Source organism: Heterodontus francisci, unplaced genomic scaffold (assembly GCF_036365525.1).
Source record: "Heterodontus francisci isolate sHetFra1 unplaced genomic scaffold, sHetFra1.hap1 HAP1_SCAFFOLD_1725, whole genome shotgun sequence".
Taxonomy (NCBI): Eukaryota; Metazoa; Chordata; class Chondrichthyes; order Heterodontiformes; family Heterodontidae; genus Heterodontus; species Heterodontus francisci.
This window is the reverse complement of record NW_027140420.1, coordinates 1-20,139: the sequence shown is the minus strand read 5'-3', so window position 1 is coordinate 20,139 and position 20,139 is coordinate 1. Positions and strand designations below refer to the sequence as shown.

Here is a 20,139-nt window from a genome sequence, read left to right as displayed (position 1 = left end):
CCAAAATGATGGTACCCAAAATTGTACAGCAGCGTCGTGGGTCTTGCCTCTCGTAGCCTCGTGGTCGTGTTGTTGAGCTGCTAATGCATACAGTCGTGCCCATGATCTATGCATCTGAGTACGAATCCCGCTCTGGTCTTTGCATAGATGTATTAATTTAATAGAAGCAGGTCCCAACTGACACTGGAATGAAACAAAGTCAGAATGGATGCTGGTAGTATGTCTCAGTCTACTTAGCTTCAATGCCACCTCTGCCTTTCCCTGCTTCTTTGTGACAAAATTGCCAGGAATTCTATGTGCCAATCTTATTGAGCAGTCCCTCTTTGAGCTGTAAGTAAAGGTGTGTAACTGTGCCTTTTGCTAGGGAGGACCTGTTTTCCGTCAAGCAGTTGAAGTGCCACCTTGGCCCCGTGCTCCCACTATTAAACCTGGATGTGAACAAAGGTAGTGGCTTGAAGATGTTGACATATTGCATGAAATGATATTGCAGTGGTGTGAAGTGTTAGTAAAGAGACAGGCTGCTGTGACGGTTGGGCATGATCTTTGCAAATTGTAGGCCTTTTTAAAATGATGAGTTTAAAGCAGAGGTGTATTGGGCGAGAAGCAGATTGTATATTTGGAGAAAGTGTAGTGTAGTTGTGTTAGAAGAAGTTTGAAAGATGGAAATGTGGTTATGAATGAAATGGAGGTGTGCAGCAGCCTGCGAGGTTTCTGTGGTGTTGCGGGCGCAAGCTTGCATGATGAAATGTGTTGCAGCCTAGGGAATGTGTTAACAGCCCTGCTTTTCCTGATATGTATTAATGACCTGGACTCGGGTGTACAGGCCACAAATTCAAAATTTGCAGATGACACAAAACTTGGAAGTACTGTGAACTGTGAGGAGGATTGTGATCAACTTCAAGAGGACATAGACAGGCTGGTGGAATGGGCGGACGAGTGGCAGATGAAATTTAATGCAGAGAAGTGTGAAGTGATTCGTGTTGGGAGGAAGAACGAGGAGTGGCAATCTCAAATCAAGAGTACCGTTCGAAATGGGGTGCAGGAGCTGAGGGACCTGAGGGCATATGTGCACAAATGATTGAAGGTGGCAGGGCAGGTTGAGATAGCTGTTCATAAAGCAAATGGGATCCTGGCTCTTATAAGTAGGGGGATAGAGCACAAAAGCAAGGAAGTTATGATAAACCTGTGCAAAAGATTGGTATTGTGTGTGATTCAGGGCACCACACTTTGGTAAGGATGTGAAGGCATTAAGAGGGTGCAGAAAAGTTTCACGAGAATGGTTCCAGGGATGAGGAAGTTGATTTCCGTGGATAGATTGGAGAAGATGGAGCTGTGGGTTTTTGGAGTAGAGAAGATCAAGAGGAGATTTGATAGAGGTGTTGGAAATCACGAGGGGTGTGGACAGAGTAGATAGGGAGAAAGCGTTGCCGTTGGCGGAAGGACGGAGAAGCAGGGGCACCGATTGAAAGTGATTGGCAAAAGAAGCAACGGCGACATGAGGAAAAAGTTTTTTCGGCAGCGAGTTGATAGCAAGCGGAATGCAATGCCTGAGAGGGTGCTGGAGGCAGATTGAATGGTGGCTTTGAAAAAGGAATTGGACAATGACGTGTGGAGAAGATATTTGCAGGGCTACAGGGAAAAAGTAGGGCGGTGGAGCTAGGTGATTAGCCCTTGCAGAGAGCTGTGATGGACACAATGGGCGGAATGGCCTTGTTCTACGCTGTAACCATTGCATGAATGTGTCCTTGGATGAAAGGACACTGATGGCAAATGCTAGTGTTTGCAAATTAAACTTGAGGAAAAGCAAAGAAAACCCAATGAATTCTGTGATTGCATTGGTGGTTCAGTGGTAGAATTCTCGCCTGCCACGCGGGAGGCCCGGGTTCGATTCCCGGCCAATGCAATGATACTCCTATTGCTATTTCCATCCTTCTTCCCCTGCTCTTTGCACTGCACCACCCCCACCCCTCCCCCCTGCCACATCGCAGCGTCTTTCCCATTTTGCTGCTACAACTTTTCAACATCTGCTTCACTGCACCCTTTTCTTTCATCTTACTTCAACACCTACAAATACACAATCCTCTTAAAACACCACTCATCCTTTCACTTATCTTACTGCCATCACATTATCAACTCTCTCCAATTCTCCACAGTCATCAGCTTTCACAAATATTCATCATTTAGCAAGAGCAAAACAAAATTAGCACAACTTGACACTTTTTCACCTTTCTCTCTCTTTTCTCTTCTCACTTCTTACCATCAAATCATTCATAGGCACAGCTTTTCTGCACACACTGCAATCGCAAGCAACAACAACAACAATGTGCATTTCCATATCACCTTCCATGTAGGAAAGTATCCCATGGCTCTTCACGCTGCTGTATTAAAGCAGAAATGGGACGTGGCAGGGTCTCACTCTGCTTCTTTCCAGAGTCAATTCAGAGCTTCACACCTGATTTACATGACAGGTCTTAGAGTTGGTAGCAAACTGCAAGTGTCATTGTAAATGCGTAAGCTCTCCACTTAACCTGCTCAGCTGGAAGGCGAACAATGCCAGCTTCTGCAATCATTCCGTCGAGCTGAAGTCCCACATCCTAATGTGATCCTAGTAAAATTCTCCTTTCCCTCACTTCAAGACTGTGACGTCCAGCCAAAATGATGGTACCCAAAATTGTACAGCAGCGTCGTGGGTCTTGCCTCTCGTAGCCTCGTGGTCGTGTTGTTGAGCTGCTAATGCATACAGTCGTGCCCATGATCTATGCATCTGAGTACGAATCCCGCTCTGGTCTTTGCATAGATGTGTTAATTTAATAGAAGCAGGTCCCAACTGACACTGGAATGAAACAAAGTCAGAATGGATGCTGGTAGTATGTCTCAGTCTACTTAGCTTCAATGCCACCTCTGCCTTTCCCTGCTTCTTTGTGACAAAATTGCCAGGAATTCTATGTGCCAATCTTATTGAGCAGTCCCTCTTTGAGCTGTAAGTAAAGGTGTGTAACTGTGCCTTTTGCTAGGGAGGACCTGTTTTCCGTCAAGCAGTTGAAGTGCCACCTTGGCCCCGTGCTCCCACTATTAAACCTGGATGTGAACAAAGGTAGTGGCTTGAAGATGTTGACATATTGCATGAAATGATATTGCAGTGGTGTGAAGTGTTAGTAAAGAGACAGGCTGCTGTGACGGTTGGGCATGATCTTTGCAAATTGTAGGCCTTTTTAAAATGATGAGTTTAAAGCAGAGGTGTATTGGGCGAGAAGCAGATTGTATATTTGGAGAAAGTGTAGTGTAGTTGTGTTAGAAGAAGTTTGAAAGATGGAAACGTGGTTATGAATGAAATGGAGGTGTGCAGCAGCCTGCGAGGTTTCTGTGGTGTTGCGGGCGCAAGCTTGCATGATGAAATGTGTTGCAGCCTAGGGAATGTGTTAACAGCCCTGCTTTTCCTGATATGTATTAATGACCTGGACTCGGGTGTACAGGCCACAAATTCAAAATTTGCAGATGACACAAAACTTGGAAGTACTGTGAACTGTGAGGAGGATTGTGATCAACTTCAAGAGGACATAGACAGGCTGGTGGAATGGGCGGACGAGTGGCAGATGAAATTTAATGCAGAGAAGTGTGAAGTGATTCGTGTTGGGAGGAAGAACGAGGAGTGGCAATCTCAAATCAAGGGTACCGTTCGAAATGGGGTGCAGGAGCTGAGGGACCTGGGGGCATATGTGCACAAATGATTGAAGGTGGCAGGGCAGGTTGAGAAAGCTGTTCATAAAGCAAATGGGATCCTGGCTCTTATAAGTAGGGGGATAGAGCACAAAAGCAAGGAAGTTATGATAAACCTGTGCAAAAGATTGGTATTGTGTGTGATTCAGGGCACCACACTTTGGTAAGGATGTGAAGGCATTAAGAGGGTGCAGAAAAGTTTCACGAGAATGGTTCCAGGGATGAGGAAGTTGATTTCCGTGGATAGATTGGAGAAGATGGAGCTGTGGGTTTTTGGAGTAGAGAAGATCAAGAGGAGATTTGATAGAGGTGTTGGAAATCACGAGGGGTGTGGACAGAGTAGATAGGGAGAAAGCGTTGCCGTTGGCGGAAGGACGGAGAAGCAGGGGCACCGATTGAAAGTGATTGGCAAAAGAAGCAACGGCGACATGAGGAAAAAGTTTTTTCCGCAGCGAGTTGATAGCAAGCGGAATGCAATGCCTGAGAGTGTGCTGGAGGCAGATTGAATGGTGGCTTTGAAAAAGGAATTGGACAATGACGTGTGGAGAAGATATTTGCAGGGCTACAGGGAAAAAGTAGGGCGGTGGAGCTAGGTGATTAGCCCTTGCAGAGAGCTGTGATGGACACAATGGGCGGAATGGCCTTGTTCTACGCTGTAACCATTGCATGAATGTGTCCTTGGATGAAAGGACACTGATGGCAAATGCTAGTGTTTGCAAATTAAACTTGAGGAAAAGCAAAGAAAACCCAATAAATTCTGTGATTGCATTGGTGGTTCAGTGGTAGAATTCTCGCCTGCCACGCGGGAGGCCCGGGTTCGATTCCCGGCCAATGCAATGATATTCCTATTGCTATTTCCATCCTTCTTCCCCTGCTCTTTGCACTGCACCACCCCCACCCCTCCCCCCTGCCACATCGCAGCGTCTTTCCCATTTTGCTGCTACAACTTTTCAACATCTGCTTCACTGCACCCTTTTCTTTCATCTTACTTCAACACCTACAAATACACAATCCTCTTAAAACACCACTCATCCTTTCACTTATCTTACTGCCATCACATTATCAACTCTCTCCAATTCTCCACAGTCATCAGCTTTCACAAATATTCATCATTTAGCAAGAGCAAAACAAAATTAGCACAACTTGACACTTTTTCACCTTTCTCTCTCTTTGCTCTTCTCACTTCTTACCATCAAATCATTCATAGTCACAGCTTTTCTGCACACACTGCAATCGCAAGCAACAACAACAACAATGTGCATTTCCATATCACCTTCCATGTAGGAAAGTATCCCATGGCTCTTCACGCTGCTGTATTAAAGCAGAAATGGGACGTGGCAGGGTCTCACTCTGCTTCTTTCCAGAGTCAATTCAGAGCTTCACACCTGATTTACATGACAGGTCTTAGAGTTGGTAGCAAACTGCAAGTGTCATTGTAAATGCGTAAGCTCTCCACTTAACCTGCTCAGCTGGAAGGCGAACAATGCCAGCTTCTGCAATCATTCCGTCGAGCTGAAGTCCCACATCCTAATGTGATCCTGGTAAAACTCTCCTTTCCCTCACTTCAAGACTGTGACGTCCAGCCAAAATGATGGTACCCAAAATTGTACAGCAGCGTCGTGGGTCTTGCCTCTCGTAGCCTCGTGGTCGTGTTGTTGAGCTGCTAATGCATACAGTCGTGCCCATGATCTATGCATCTGAGTACGAATCCCGCTCTGGTCTTTGCATAGATGTATTAATTTAATAGAAGCAGGTCCCAACTGACACTGGAATGAAACAAAGTCAGAATGGATGCTGGTAGTATGTCTCAGTCTACTTAGCTTCAATGCCACCTCTGCCTTTCCCTGCTTCTTTGTGACAAAATTGCCAGGAATTCAATGTGCCAATCTTATTGAGCAGTCCCTCTTTGAGCTGTAAGTAAAGGTGTGTAACTGTGCCTTTTGCTAGGGAGGACCTGTTTTCCGTCAAGCAGTTGAAGTGCCACCTTGGCCCCGTGCTCCCACTATTAAACCTGGATGTGAACAAAGGTAGTGGCTTGAAGATGTTGACATATTGCATGAAATGATATTGCAGTGGTGTGAAGTGTTAGTAAAGAGACAGGCTGCTGTGACGGTTGGGCATGATCTTTGCAAATTGTAGGCCTTTTTAAAATGATGAGTTTAAAGCAGAGGTGTATTGGGCGAGAAGCAGATTGTATATTTGGAGAAAGTGTAGTGTAGTTGTGTTAGAAGAAGTTTGAAAGATGGAAATGTGGTTATGAATGAAATGGAGGTGTGCAGCAGCCTGCGAGGTTTCTGTTGTGTTGCGGGCGCAAGCTTTCATGATGAAATGTGTTGCAGCCTAGGGAATGTGTTAGCAGCCCTGCTTTTCCTGATATGTATTAATGACCTGGACTCGGGTGTACAGGCCACAAATTCAAAATTTGCAGATGACACAAAACTTGGAAGTACTGTGAACTGTGAGGAGGATTGTGATCAACTTCAAGAGGACATAGACAGGCTGGTGGAATGGGCGGACGAGTGGCAGATGAAATTTAATGCAGAGAAGTGTGAAGTGATTCGTGTTGGTAGGAAGAACGAGGAGTGGCAATCTCAAATCTAGGGTACCGTTCGAAATGGGGTGCAGGAGCTGAGGGACCTGGGGGTATATGTGCACAAATGATTGAAGGTGGCAGGGCAGGTTGAGATAGCTGTTCATAAAGCATATGGGATCCTGGCTCTTATAAGTAGGGGGATAGAGCACAAAAGCAAGGAAGTTATGATAAACCTGTGCAAAAGATTGGTATTGTGTGTGATTCAGGGCACCACACTTTGGTAAGGATGTGAAGGCATTAAGAGGGTGCAGAAAAGTTTCACGAGAATGGTTCCAGGGATGAGGAAGTTGATTTCCGTGGATAGATTGGAGAAGATGGAGCTGTGGGTTTTTGGAGTAGAGAAGATCAAGAGGAGATTTGATAGAGGTGTTGGAAATCACGAGGGGTGTGGACAGAGTAGATAGGGAGAAAGCGTTGCCGTTGGCGGAAGGACGGAGAAGCAGGGGCACCGATTGAAAGTGATTGGCAAAAGAAGCAACGGCGACATGAGGAAAAAGTTTTTTCGGCAGCGAGTTGATAGCAAGCGGAATGCAATGCCTGAGAGTGTGCTGGAGGCAGATTGAATGGTGGCTTTGAAAAAGGAATTGGACAATGACGTGTGGAGAAGATATTTGCAGGGCTACAGGGAAAAAGTAGGGCGGTGGAGCTAGGTGATTAGCCCTTGCAGAGAGCTGTGATGGACACAATGGGCGGAATGGCCTTGTTCTACGCTGTAACCATTGCATGAATGTGTCCTTGGATGAAAGGACACTGATGGCAAATGCTAGTGTTTGCAAATTAAACTTGAGGAAAAGCAAAGAAAACCCAATGAATTCTGTGATTGCATTGGTGGTTCAGTGGTAGAATTCTCGCCTGCCACGCGGGAGGCCCGGGTTCGATTCCCGGCCAATGCAATGATACTCCTATTGCTATTTCCATCCTTCTTCCCCTGCTCTTTGCACTGCACCACCCCCACCCCTCCCCCCTGCCACATCGCAGCGTCTTTCCCATTTTGCTGCTACAACTTTTCAACATCTGCTTCACTGCACCCTTTTCTTTCATCTTACTTCAACACCTACAAATACACAATCCTCTTAAAACACCACTCATCCTTTCACTTATCTTACTGCCATCACATTATCAACTCTCTCCAATTCTCCACAGTCATCAGCTTTCACAAATATTCATCATTTAGCAAGAGCAAAACAAAATTAGCACAACTTGACACTTTTTCACCTTTCTCTCTCTTTTCTCTTCTCACTTCTTACCATCAAATCATTCATAGGCACAGCTTTTCTGCACACACTGCAATCGCAAGCAACAACAACAACAATGTGCATTTCCATATCACCTTCCATGTAGGAAAGTATCCCATGGCTCTTCACGCTGCTGTATTAAAGCAGAAATGGGACGTGGCAGGGTCTCACTCTGCTTCTTTCCAGAGTCAACTCAGAGCTTCACACCCGATTTACATGACAGGTCTTAGAGTTGGTAGCAAACTGCAAGTGTCATTGTAAATGCGTAAGCTCTCCACTTAACCTGCTCAGCTGGAAGGCGAACAATGCCAGCTTCTGCAATCATTCCGTCGAGCTGAAGTCCCACATCCTAATGTGATCCTGGTAAAACTCTCCTTTCCCTCACTTCAAGACTGTGACGTCCAGCCAAAATGATGGTACCCAAAATTGTACAGCAGCGTCGTGGGTCTTGCCTCTCGTAGCCTCGTGGTCGTGTTGTTGAGCTGCTAATGCATACAGTCGTGCCCATGATCTATGCATCTGAGTACGAATCCCGCTCTGGTCTTTGCATAGATGTATTAATTTAATAGAAGCAGGTCCCAACTGACACTGGAATGAAACAAAGTCAGAATGGATGCTGGTAGTATGTCTCAGTCCACTTAGCTTCAATGCCACCTCTGCCTTTCCCTGCTTCTTTGTGACAAAATTGCCAGGAATTCTATGTGCCAATCTTATTGAGCAGTCCCTCTTTGAGCTGTAAGTAAAGGTGTGTAACTGTGCCTTTTGCTAGGGAGGACCTGTTTTCCGTCAAGCAGTTGAAGTGCCACCTTGGCCCCGTGCTCCCACTATTAAACCTGGATGTGAACAAAGGTAGTGGCTTGAAGATGTTGACATATTGCATGAAATGATATTGCAGTGGTGTGAAGTGTTAGTAAAGAGACAGGCTGCTGTGACGGTTGGGCATGATCTTTGCAAATTGTAGGCCTTTTTAAAATGATGAGTTTGAAGCAGAGGTGTATTGGGCGAGAAGCAGATTGTATATTTGGAGAAAGTGTAGTGTAGTTGTGTTAGAAGAAGTTTGAAAGATGGAAATGTGGTTATGAATGAAATGGAGGTGTGCAGCAGCCTGCGAGGTTTCTGTGGTGTTGCGGGCGCAAGCTTTCATGATGAAATGTGTTGCAGCCTAGGGAATGTGTTAACAGCCCTGCTTTTCCTGATATGTATTAATGACCTGGACTCGGGTGTACAGGCCACAAATTCAAAATTTGCAGATGACACAAAACTTGGAAGTACTGTGAACTGTGAGGAGGATTGTGATCAACTTCAAGAGGACATAGACAGGCTGGTGGAATGGGCGGACGAGTGGCAGATGAAATTTAATGCAGAGAAGTGTGAAGTGATTCGTGTTGGGAGGAAGAACGAGGAGTGGCAATCTCAAATCAAGGGTACCGTTCGAAATGGGGTGCAGGAGCTGAGGGACCTGGGGGCATATGTGCACAAATGATTGAAGGTGGCAGGGCAGGTTGAGAAAGCTGTTCATAAAGCAAATGGGATCCTGGCTCTTATAAGTAGGGGGATAGAGCACAAAAGCAAGGAAGTTATGATAAACCTGTGCAAAAGATTGGTATTGTGTGTGATTCAGGGCACCACACTTTGGTAAGGATGTGAAGGCATTAAGAGGGTGCAGAAAAGTTTCACGAGAATGGTTCCAGGGATGAGGAAGTTGATTTCCGTGGATAGATTGGAGAAGATGGAGCTGTGGGTTTTTGGAGTAGAGAAGATCAAGAGGAGATTTGATAGAGGTGTTGGAAATCACGAGGGGTGTGGACAGAGTAGATAGGGAGAAAGCGTTGCCGTTGGCGGAAGGACGGAGAAGCAGGGGCACCGATTGAAAGTGATTGGCAAAAGAAGCAACGGCGACATGAGGAAAAAGTTTTTTCGGCAGCGAGTTGATAGCAAGCGGAATGCAATGCCTGAGAGGGTGCTGGAGGCAGATTGAATGGTGGCTTTGAAAAAGGAATTGGACAATGACGTGTGGAGAAGATATTTGCAGGGCTACAGGGAAAAAGTAGGGCGGTGGAGCTAGGTGATTAGCCCTTGCAGAGAGCTGTGATGGACACAATGGGCGGAATGGCCTTGTTCTACGCTGTAACCATTGCATGAATGTGTCCTTGGATGAAAGGACACTGATGGCAAATGCTAGTGTTTGCAAATTAAACTTGAGGAAAAGCAAAGAAAACCCAATGAATTCTGTGATTGCATTGGTGGTTCAGTGGTAGAATTCTCGCCTGCCACGCGGGAGGCCCGGGTTCGATTCCCGGCCAATGCAATGATACTCCTATTGCTATTTCCATCCTTCTTCCCCTGCTCTTTGCACTGCACCACCCCCACCCCTCCCCCCTGCCACATCGCAGCGTCTTTCCCATTTTGCTGCTACAACTTTTCAACATCTGCTTCACTGCACCCTTTTCTTTCATCTTACTTCAACACCTACAAATACACAATCCTCTTAAAACACCACTCATCCTTTCACTTATCTTACTGCCATCACATTATCAACTCTCTCCAATTCTCCACAGTCATCAGCTTTCACAAATATTCATCATTTAGCAAGAGCAAAACAAAATTAGCACAACTTGACACTTTTTCACCTTTCTCTCTCTTTTCTCTTCTCACTTCTTACCATCAAATCATTCATAGTCACAGCTTTTCTGCACACACTGCAATCGCAAGCAACAACAACAACAATATGCATTTCCATATCACCTTCCATGTAGGAAAGTATCCCATGGCTCTTCACGCTGCTGTATTAAAGCAGAAATGGGACGTGGCAGGGTCTCACTCTGCTTCTTTCCAGAGTCAATTCAGAGCTTCACACCTGATTTACATGACAGGTCTTAGAGTTGGTAGCAAACTGCAAGTGTCATTGTAAATGCGTAAGCTCTCCACTTAACCTGCTCAGCTGGAAGGCGAACAATGCCAGCTTCTGCAATCATTCCGTCGAGCTGAAGTCCCACATCCTAATGTGATCCTAGTAAAATTCTCCTTTCCCTCACTTCAAGACTGTGACGTCCAGCCAAAATGATGGTACCCAAAATTGTACAGCAGCGTCGTGGGTCTTGCCTCTCGTAGCCTCGTGGTCGTGTTGTTGAGCTGCTAATGCATACAGTCGTGCCCATGATCTATGCATCTGAGTACGAATCCCGCTCTGGTCTTTGCATAGATGTATTAATTTAATAGAAGCAGGTCCCAACTGACACTGGAATGAAACAAAGTCAGAATGGATGCTAGTAGTATGTCTCAGTCTACTTAGCTTCAATGCCACCTCTGCCTTTCCCTGCTTCTTTGTGACAAAATTGCCAGGAATTCTATGTGCCAATCTTATTGAGCAGTCCCTCTTTGAGCTGTAAGTAAAGGTGTGTAACTGTGCCTTTTGCTAGGGAGGACCTGTTTTCCGTCAAGCAGTTGAAGTGCCACCTTGGCCCCGTGCTCCCACTATTAAACCTGGATGTGAACAAAGGTAGTGGCTTGAAGATGTTGACATATTGCATGAAATGATATTGCAGTGGTGTGAAGTGTTAGTAAAGAGACAGGCTGCTGTGACGGTTGGGCATGATCTTTGCAAATTGTAGGCCTTTTTAAAATGATGAGTTTAAAGCAGAGGTGTATTGGGCGAGAAGCAGATTGTATATTTGGAGAAAGTGTAGTGTAGTTGTGTTAGAAGAAGTTTGAAAGATGGAAATGTGGTTATGAATGAAATGGAGGTGTGCAGCAGCCTGCGAGGTTTCTGTGGTGTTGCGGGCGCAAGCTTGCATGATGAAATGTGTTGCAGCCTAGGGAATGTGTTAACAGCCCTGCTTTTCCTGATATGTATTAATGACCTGGACTCGGGTGTACAGGCCACAAATTCAAAATTTGCAGATGACACAAAACTTGGAAGTACTGTGAACTGTGAGGAGGATTGTGATCAACTTCAAGAGGACATAGACAGGCTGGTGGAATGGGCAGACGAGTGGCAGATGAAATTTAATGCAGAGAAGTGTGAAGTGATTCGTGTTGGGAGGAAGAACGAGGAGTGGCAATCTCAAATCAAGGGTACCGTTCGAAATGGGGTGCAGGAGCTGAGGGACCTGGGGGCATATGTGCACAAATGATTGAAGGTGGCAGGGCAGGTTGAGATAGCTGTTCATAAAGCAAATGGGATCCTGGCTCTTATAAGTAGGGGGATAGAGCACAAAAGCAAGGAAGTTATGATAAACCTGTGCAAAAGATTGGTATTGTGTGTGATTCAGGGCACCACACTTTGGTAAGGATGTGAAGGCATTAAGAGGGTGCAGAAAAGTTTCACGAGAATGGTTCCAGGGATGAGGAAGTTGATTTCCGTGGATAGATTGGAGAAGATGGAGCTGTGGGTTTTTGGAGTAGAGAAGATCAAGAGGAGATTTGATAGAGGTGTTGGAAATCACGAGGGGTGTGGACAGAGTAGATAGGGAGAAAGCGTTGCCGTTGGCGGAAGGACGGAGAAGCAGGGGCACCGATTGAAAGTGATTGGCAAAAGAAGCAACGGCGACATGAGGAAAAAGTTTTTTCGGCAGCGAGTTGATAGCAAGCGGAATGCAATGCCTGAGAGGGTGCTGGAGGCAGATTGAATGGTGGCTTTGAAAAAGGAATTGGACAATGACGTGTGGAGAAGATATTTGCAGGGCTACAGGGAAAAAGTAGGGCGGTGGAGCTAGGTGATTAGCCCTTGCAGAGAGCTGTGATGGACACAATGGGCGGAATGGCCTTGTTCTACGCTGTAACCATTGCATGAATGTGTCCTTGGATGAAAGGACACTGATGGCAAATGCTAGTGTTTGCAAATTAAACTTGAGGAAAAGCAAAGAAAACCCAATGAATTCTGTGATTGCATTGGTGGTTCAGTGGTAGAATTCTCGCCTGCCACGCGGGAGGCCCGGGTTCGATTCCCGGCCAATGCAATGATACTCCTATTGCTATTTCCATCCTTCTTCCCCTGCTCTTTGCACTGCACCACCCCCACCCCTCCCCCCTGCCACATCGCAGCGTCTTTCCCATTTTGCTGCTACAACTTTTCAACATCTGCTTCACTGCACCCTTTTCTTTCATCTTACTTCAACACCTACAAATACACAATCCTCTTAAAACACCACTCATCCTTTCACTTATCTTACTGCCATCACATTATCAACTCTCTCCAATTCTCCACAGTCATCAGCTTTCACAAATATTCATCATTTAGCAAGAGCAAAACAAAATTAGCACAACTTGACACTTTTTCACCTTTCTCTCTCTTTTCTCTTCTCACTTCTTACCATCAAATCATTCATAGGCACAGCTTTTCTGCACACACTGCAATCGCAAGCAACAACAACAACAATGTGCATTTCCATATCACCTTCCATGTAGGAAAGTATCCCATGGCTCTTCACGCTGCTGTATTAAAGCAGAAATGGGACGTGGCAGGGTCTCACTCTGCTTCTTTCCAGAGTCAATTCAGAGCTTCACACCTGATTTACATGACAGGTCTTAGAGTTGGTAGCAAACTGCAAGTGTCATTGTAAATGCGTAAGCTCTCCACTTAACCTGCTCAGCTGGAAGGCGAACAATGCCAGCTTCTGCAATCATTCCGTCGAGCTGAAGTCCCACATCCTAATGTGATCCTAGTAAAATTCTCCTTTCCCTCACTTCAAGACTGTGACGTCCAGCCAAAATGATGGTACCCAAAATTGTACAGCAGCGTCGTGGGTCTTGCCTCTCGTAGCCTCGTGGTCGTGTTGTTGAGCTGCTAATGCATACAGTCGTGCCCATGATCTATGCATCTGAGTACGAATCCCGCTCTGGTCTTTGCATAGATGTATTAATTTAATAGAAGCAGGTCCCAACTGACACTGGAATGAAACAAAGTCAGAATGGATGCTGGTAGTATGTCTCAGTCTACTTAGCTTCAATGCCACCTCTGCCTTTCCCTGCTTCTTTGTGACAAAATTGCCAGGAATTCTATGTGCCAATCTTATTGAGCAGTCCCTCTTTGAGCTGTAAGTAAAGGTGTGTAACTGTGCCTTTTGCTAGGGAGGACCTGTTTTCCGTCAAGCAGTTGAAGTGCCACCTTGGCCCCGTGCTCCCACTATTAAACCTGGATGTGAACAAAGGTAGTGGCTTGAAGATGTTGACATATTGCATGAAATGATATTGCAGTGGTGTGAAGTGTTAGTAAAGAGACAGGCTGCTGTGACGGTTGGGCATGATCTTTGCAAATTGTAGGCCTTTTTAAAATGATGAGTTTAAAGCAGAGGTGTATTGGGCGAGAAGCAGATTGTATATTTGGAGAAAGTGTAGTGTAGTTGTGTTAGAAGAAGTTTGAAAGATGGAAATGTGGTTATGAATGAAATGGAGGTGTGCAGCAGCCTGCGAGGTTTCTGTGGTGTTGCGGGCGCAAGCTTGCATGATGAAATGTGTTGCAGCCTAGGGAATGTGTTAACAGCCCTGCTTTTCCTGATATGTATTAATGACCTGGACTCGGGTGTACAGGCCACAAATTCAAAATTTGCAGATGACACAAAACTTGGAAGTACTGTGAACTGTGAGGAGGATTGTGATCAACTTCAAGAGGACATAGACAGGCTGGTGGAATGGGCGGACGAGTGGCAGATGAAATTTAATGCAGAGAAGTGTGAAGTGATTCGTGTTGGGAGGAAGAACGAGGAGTGGCAATCTCAAATCAAGGGTACCGTTCGAAATGGGGTGCAGGAGCTGAGGGACCTGGGGGCATATGTGCACAAATGATTGAAGGTGGCAGGGCAGGTTGAGATAGCTGTTCATAAAGCAAATGGGATCCTGGCTCTTATAAGTAGGGGGATAGAGCACAAAAGCAAGGAAGTTATGATAAACCTGTGCAAAAGATTGGTATTGTGTGTGATTCAGGGCACCACACTTTGGTAAGGATGTGAAGGCATTAAGAGGGTGCAGAAAAGTTTCACGAGAATGGTTCCAGGGATGAGGAAGTTGATTTCCGTGGATAGATTGGAGAAGATGGAGCTGTGGGTTTTTGGAGTAGAGAAGATCAAGAGGAGATTTGATAGAGGTGTTGGAAATCACGAGGGGTGTGGACAGAGTAGATAGGGAGAAAGCGTTGCCGTTGGCGGAAGGACGGAGAAGCAGGGGCACCGATTGAAAGTGATTGGCAAAAGAAGCAACGGCGACATGAGGAAAAAGTTTTTTCGGCAGCGAGTTGATAGCAAGCGGAATGCAATGCCTGAGAGGGTGCTGGAGGCAGATTGAATGGTGGCTTTGAAAAAGGAATTGGACAATGACGTGTGGAGAAGATATTTGCAGGGCTACAGGGAAAAAGTAGGGCGGTGGAGCTAGGTGATTAGCCCTTGCAGAGAGCTGTGATGGACACAATGGGCGGAATGGCCTTGTTCTACGCTGTAACCATTGCATGAATGTGTCCTTGGATGAAAGGACACTGATGGCAAATGCTAGTGTTTGCAAATTAAACTTGAGGAAAAGCAAAGAAAACCCAATGAATTCTGTGATTGCATTGGTGGTTCAGTGGTAGAATTCTCGCCTGCCACGCGGGAGGCCCGGGTTCGATTCCCGGCCAATGCAATGATACTCCTATTGCTATTTCCATCCTTCTTCCCCTGCTCTTTGCACTGCACCACCCCCACCCCTGCCACATCGCAGCGTCTTTCCCATTTTGCTGCTACAACTTTTCAACATCTGCTTCACTGCACCCTTTTCTTTCATCTTACTTCAACACCTACAAATACACAATCCTCTTAAAACACCACTCATCCTTTCACTTATCTTACTGCCATCACATTATCAACTCTCTCCAATTCTCCACAGTCATCAGCTTTCACAAATATTCATCATTTAGCAAGAGCAAAACAAAATTAGCACAACTTGACACTTTTTCACCTTTCTCTCTCTTTTCTCTTCTCACTTCTTACCATCAAATCATTCATAGGCACAGCTTTTCTGCACACACTGCAATCGCAAGCAACAACAACAACAATGTGCATTTCCATATCACCTTCCATGTAGGAAAGTATCCCATGGCTCTTCACGCTGCTGTATTAAAGCAGAAATGGGACGTGGCAGGGTCTCACTCTGCTTCTTTCCAGAGTCAATTCAGAGCTTCACACCTGATTTACATGACAGGTCTTAGAGTTGGTAGCAAACTGCAAGTGTCATTGTAAATGCGTAAGCTCTCCACTTAACCTGCTCAGCTGGAAGGCGAACAATGCCAGCTTCTGCAATCATTCCGTCGAGCTGAAGTCCCACATCCTAATGTGATCCTAGTAAAATTCTCCTTTCCCTCACTTCAAGACTGTGACGTCCAGCCAAAATGATGGTACCCAAAATTGTACAGCAGCGTCGTGGGTCTTGCCTCTCGTAGCCTCGTGGTCGTGTTGTTGAGCTGCTAATGCATACAGTCGTGCCCATGATCTATGCATCTGAGTACGAATCCCGCTCTGGTCTTTGCATAGATGTGTTAATTTAATAGAAGCAGGTCCCAACTGACACTGGAATGAAACAAAGTCAGAATGGATGCTGGTAGTATGTCTCAGTCTACTTAGCTTCAATGCCACCTCTGCCTTTCCCTGCTTCTTTGTGACAAAATTGCCAGGAATTCTATGTGCCAATCTTATTGAGCAGTCCCTCTTTGAGCTGTAAGTAAAGGTGTGTAACTGTGCCTTTTGCTAGGGAGGACCTGTTTTCCGTCAAGCAGTTGAAGTGCCACCTTGGCCCCGTGCTCCCACTATTAAACCTGGATGTGAACAAAGGTAGTGGCTTGAAGATGTTGACATATTGCATGAAATGATATTGCAGTGGTGTGAAGTGTTAGTAAAGAGACAGGCTGCTGTGACGGTTGGGCATGATCTTTGCAAATTGTAGGCCTTTTTAAAATGATGAGTTTAAAGCAGAGGTGTATTGGGCGAGAAGCAGATTGTATATTTGGAGAAAGTGTAGTGTAGTTGTGTTAGAAGAAGTTTGAAAGATGGAAATGTGGTTATGAATGAAATGGAGGTGTGCAGCAGCCTGCGAGGTTTCTGTGGTGTTGCGGGCGCAAGCTTGCATGATGAAATGTGTTGCAGCCTAGGGAATGTGTTAACAGCCCTGCTTTTCCTGATATGTATTAATGACCTGGACTCGGGTGTACAGGCCACAAATTCAAAATTTGCAGATGACACAAAACTTGGAAGTACTGTGAACTGTGAGGAGGATTGTGATCAACTTCAAGAGGACATAGACAGGCTGGTGGAATGGGCGGACGAGTGGCAGATGAAATTTAATGCAGAGAAGTGTGAAGTGATTCGTGTTGGGAGGAAGAACGAGGAGTGGCAATCTCAAATCAAGGGTACCGTTCGAAATGGGGTGCAGGAGCTGAGGGACCTGGGGGCATATGTGCACAAATGATTGAAGGTGGCAGGGCAGGTTGAGAAAGCTGTTCATAAAGCAAATGGGATCCTGGCTCTTATAAGTAGGGGGATAGAGCACAAAAGCAAGGAAGTTATGATAAACCTGTGCAAAAGATTGGTATTGTGTGTGATTCAGGGCACCACACTTTGGTAAGGATGTGAAGGCATTAAGAGGGTGCAGAAAAGTTTCACGAGAATGGTTCCAGGGATGAGGAAGTTGATTTCCGTGGATAGATTGGAGAAGATGGAGCTGTGGGTTTTTGGAGTAGAGAAGATCAAGAGGAGATTTGATAGAGGTGTTGGAAATCACGAGGGGTGTGGACAGAGTAGATAGGGAGAAAGCGTTGCCGTTGGCGGAAGGACGGAGAAGCAGGGGCACCGATTGAAAGTGATTGGCAAAAGAAGCAACGGCGACATGAGGAAAAAGTTTTTTCCGCAGCGAGTTGATAGCAAGCGGAATGCAATGCCTGAGAGTGTGCTGGAGGCAGATTGAATGGTGGCTTTGAAAAAGGAATTGGACAATGACGTGTGGAGAAGATATTTGCAGGGCTACAGGGAAAAAGTAGGGCGGTGGAGCTAGGTGATTAGCCCTTGCAGAGAGCTGTGATGGACACAATGGGCGGAATGGCCTTGTTCTACGCTGTAACCATTGCATGAATGTGTCCTTGGATGAAAGGACACTGATGGCAAATGCTAGTGTTTGCAAATTAAACTTGAGGAAAAGCAAAGAAAACCCAATAAATTCTGTGATTGCATTGGTGGTTCAGTGGTAGAATTCTCGCCTGCCACGCGGGAAGCCCGGGTTCGATTCCCGGCCAATGCAATGATACTCCTATTGCTATTTCCATCCTTCTTCCCCTGCTCTTTGCACTGCACCACCCCCACCCCTCCCCCCTGCCACATCGCAGCGTCTTTCCCATTTTGCTGCTACAACTTTTCAACATCTGCTTCACTGCACCCTTTTCTTTCATCTTACTTCAACACCTACAAATACACAATCCTCTTAAAACACCACTCATCCTTTCACTTATCTTACTGCCATCACATTATCAACTCTCTCCAATTCTCCACAGTCATCAGCTTTCACAAATATTCATCATTTAGCAAGAGCAAAACAAAATTAGCACAACTTGACACTTTTTCACCTTTCTCTCTCTTTTCTCTTCTCACTTCTTACCATCAAATCATTCATAGTCACAGCTTTTCTGCACACACTGCAATCGCAAGCAACAACAACAACAATGTGCATTTCCATATCACCTTCCATGTAGGAAAGTATCCCATGGCTCTTCACGCTGCTGTATTAAAGCAGAAATGGGACGTGGCAGGGTCTCACTCTGCTTCTTTCCAGAGTCAATTCAGAGCTTCACACCTGATTTACATGACAGGTCTTAGAGTTGGTAGCAAACTGCAAGTGTCATTGTAAATGCGTAAGCTCTCCACTTAACCTGCTCAGCTGGAAGGCGAACAATGCCAGCTTCTGCAATCATTCCGTCGAGCTGAAGTCCCACATCCTAATGTGATCCTGGTAAAACTCTCCTTTCCCTCACTTCAAGACTGTGACGTCCAGCCAAAATGATGGTACCCAAAATTGTACAGCAGCGTCCTGGGTCTTGCCTCTCGTAGCCTCGTGGTCGTGTTGTTGAGCTGCTAATGCATACAGTCGTGCCCATGATCTATGCATCTGAGTACGAATCCCGCTCTGGTCTTTGCATAGATGTATTAATTTAATAGAAGCAGGTCCCAACTGACACTGGAATGAAACAAAGTCAGAATGGATGCTGGTAGTATGTCTCAGTCTACTTAGCTTCAATGCCACCTCTGCCTTTCCCTGCTTCTTTGTGACAAAATTGCCAGGAATTCTATGTGCCAATCTTATTGAGCAGTCCCTCTTTGAGCTGTAAGTAAAGGTGTGTAACTGTGCCTTTTGCTAGGGAGGACCTGTTTTCCGTCAAGCAGTTGAAGTGCCACCTTGGCCCCGTGCTCCCACTATTAAACCTGGATGTGAACAAAGGTAGTGGCTTGAAGATGTTGACATATTGCATGAAATGATATTGCAGTGGTGTGAAGTGTTAGTAAAGAGACAGGCTGCTGTGACGGTTGGGCATGATCTTTGCAAATTGTAGGCCTTTTTAAAATGATGAGTTTAAAGCAGAGGTGTATTGGGCGAGAAGCAGATTGTATATTTGGAGAAAGTGTAGTGTAGTTGTGTTAGAAGAAGTTTGAAAGATGGAAATGTGGTTATGAATGAAATGGAGGTGTGCAGCAGCCTGCGAGGTTTCTGTTGTGTTGCGGGCGCAAGCTTTCATGATGAAATGTGTTGCAGCCTAGGGAATGTGTTAGCAGCCCTGCTTTTCCTGATATGTATTAATGACCTGGACTCGGGTGTACAGGCCACAAATTCAAAATTTGCAGATGACACAAAACTTGGAAGTACTGTGAACTGTGAGGAGGATTGTGATCAACTTCAAGAGGACATAGACAGGCTGGTGGAATGGGCAGACGAGTGGCAGATGAAATTTAATGCAGAGAAGTGTGAAGTGATTCGTGTTGGTAGGAAGAACGAGGAGTGGCAATCTCAAATCAAGGGTACCGTTCGAAATGGGGTGCAGGAGCTGAGGGACCTGGGGGTATATGTGCACAAATGATTGAAGGTGGCAGGGCAGGTTGAGATAGCTGTTCATAAAGCATATGGGATCCTGGCTCTTATAAGTAGGGGGATAGAGCACAAAAGCAAGGAAGTTATGATAAACCTGTGCAAAAGATTGGTATTGTGTGTGATTCAGGGCACCACACTTTGGTAAGGATGTGAAGGCATTAAGAGGGTGCAGAAAAGTTTCACGAGAATGGTTCCAGGGATGAGGAAGTTGATTTCCGTGGATAGATTGGAGAAGATGGAGCTGTGGGTTTTTGGAGTAGAGAAGATCAAGAGGAGATTTGATAGAGGTGTTGGAAATCACGAGGGGTGTGGACAGAGTAGATAGGGAGAAAGCGTTGCCGTTGGCGGAAGGACGGAGAAGCAGGGGCACCGATTGAAAGTGATTGGCAAAAGAAGCAACGGCGACATGAGGAAAAAGTTTTTTCGGCAGCGAGTTGATAGCAAGCGGAATGCAATGCCTGAGAGTGTGCTGGAGGCAGATTGAATGGTGGCTTTGAAAAAGGAATT

The 20,139-nt window shown here is 45.6% G+C and overlaps 7 non-coding genes across 7 annotated transcripts; all 7 read left to right on the top strand.

The window, feature by feature from the left end:
• The first annotated feature begins 1,832 nt into the window (after positions 1 to 1,832).
• trnag-gcc (transfer RNA glycine (anticodon GCC)) lies at positions 1,833 to 1,903 on the top strand. The gene has a single exon. It is a non-coding gene; the product is annotated as a tRNA-Gly (tRNA).
• A 2,579-nt stretch (positions 1,904 to 4,482) lies between these two features.
• On the top strand, positions 4,483 to 4,553 carry trnag-gcc (transfer RNA glycine (anticodon GCC)). Its single transcript has one exon. It is a non-coding gene; the product is annotated as a tRNA-Gly (tRNA).
• Positions 4,554 to 7,132: 2,579 nt separating this feature from the next.
• Positions 7,133 to 7,203, top strand: trnag-gcc (transfer RNA glycine (anticodon GCC)). The gene has a single exon. It is a non-coding gene; the product is annotated as a tRNA-Gly (tRNA).
• A 2,579-nt stretch (positions 7,204 to 9,782) lies between these two features.
• trnag-gcc (transfer RNA glycine (anticodon GCC)) lies at positions 9,783 to 9,853 on the top strand. Its single transcript has one exon. It is a non-coding gene; the product is annotated as a tRNA-Gly (tRNA).
• Positions 9,854 to 12,432: 2,579 nt separating this feature from the next.
• trnag-gcc (transfer RNA glycine (anticodon GCC)) lies at positions 12,433 to 12,503 on the top strand. Its single transcript has one exon. It is a non-coding gene; the product is annotated as a tRNA-Gly (tRNA).
• Positions 12,504 to 15,082: 2,579 nt separating this feature from the next.
• Positions 15,083 to 15,153, top strand: trnag-gcc (transfer RNA glycine (anticodon GCC)). The gene has a single exon. It is a non-coding gene; the product is annotated as a tRNA-Gly (tRNA).
• Positions 15,154 to 17,725: 2,572 nt separating this feature from the next.
• trnag-gcc (transfer RNA glycine (anticodon GCC)) lies at positions 17,726 to 17,796 on the top strand. Its single transcript has one exon. It is a non-coding gene; the product is annotated as a tRNA-Gly (tRNA).
• The last annotated feature ends 2,343 nt before the right edge of the window (positions 17,797 to 20,139 follow it).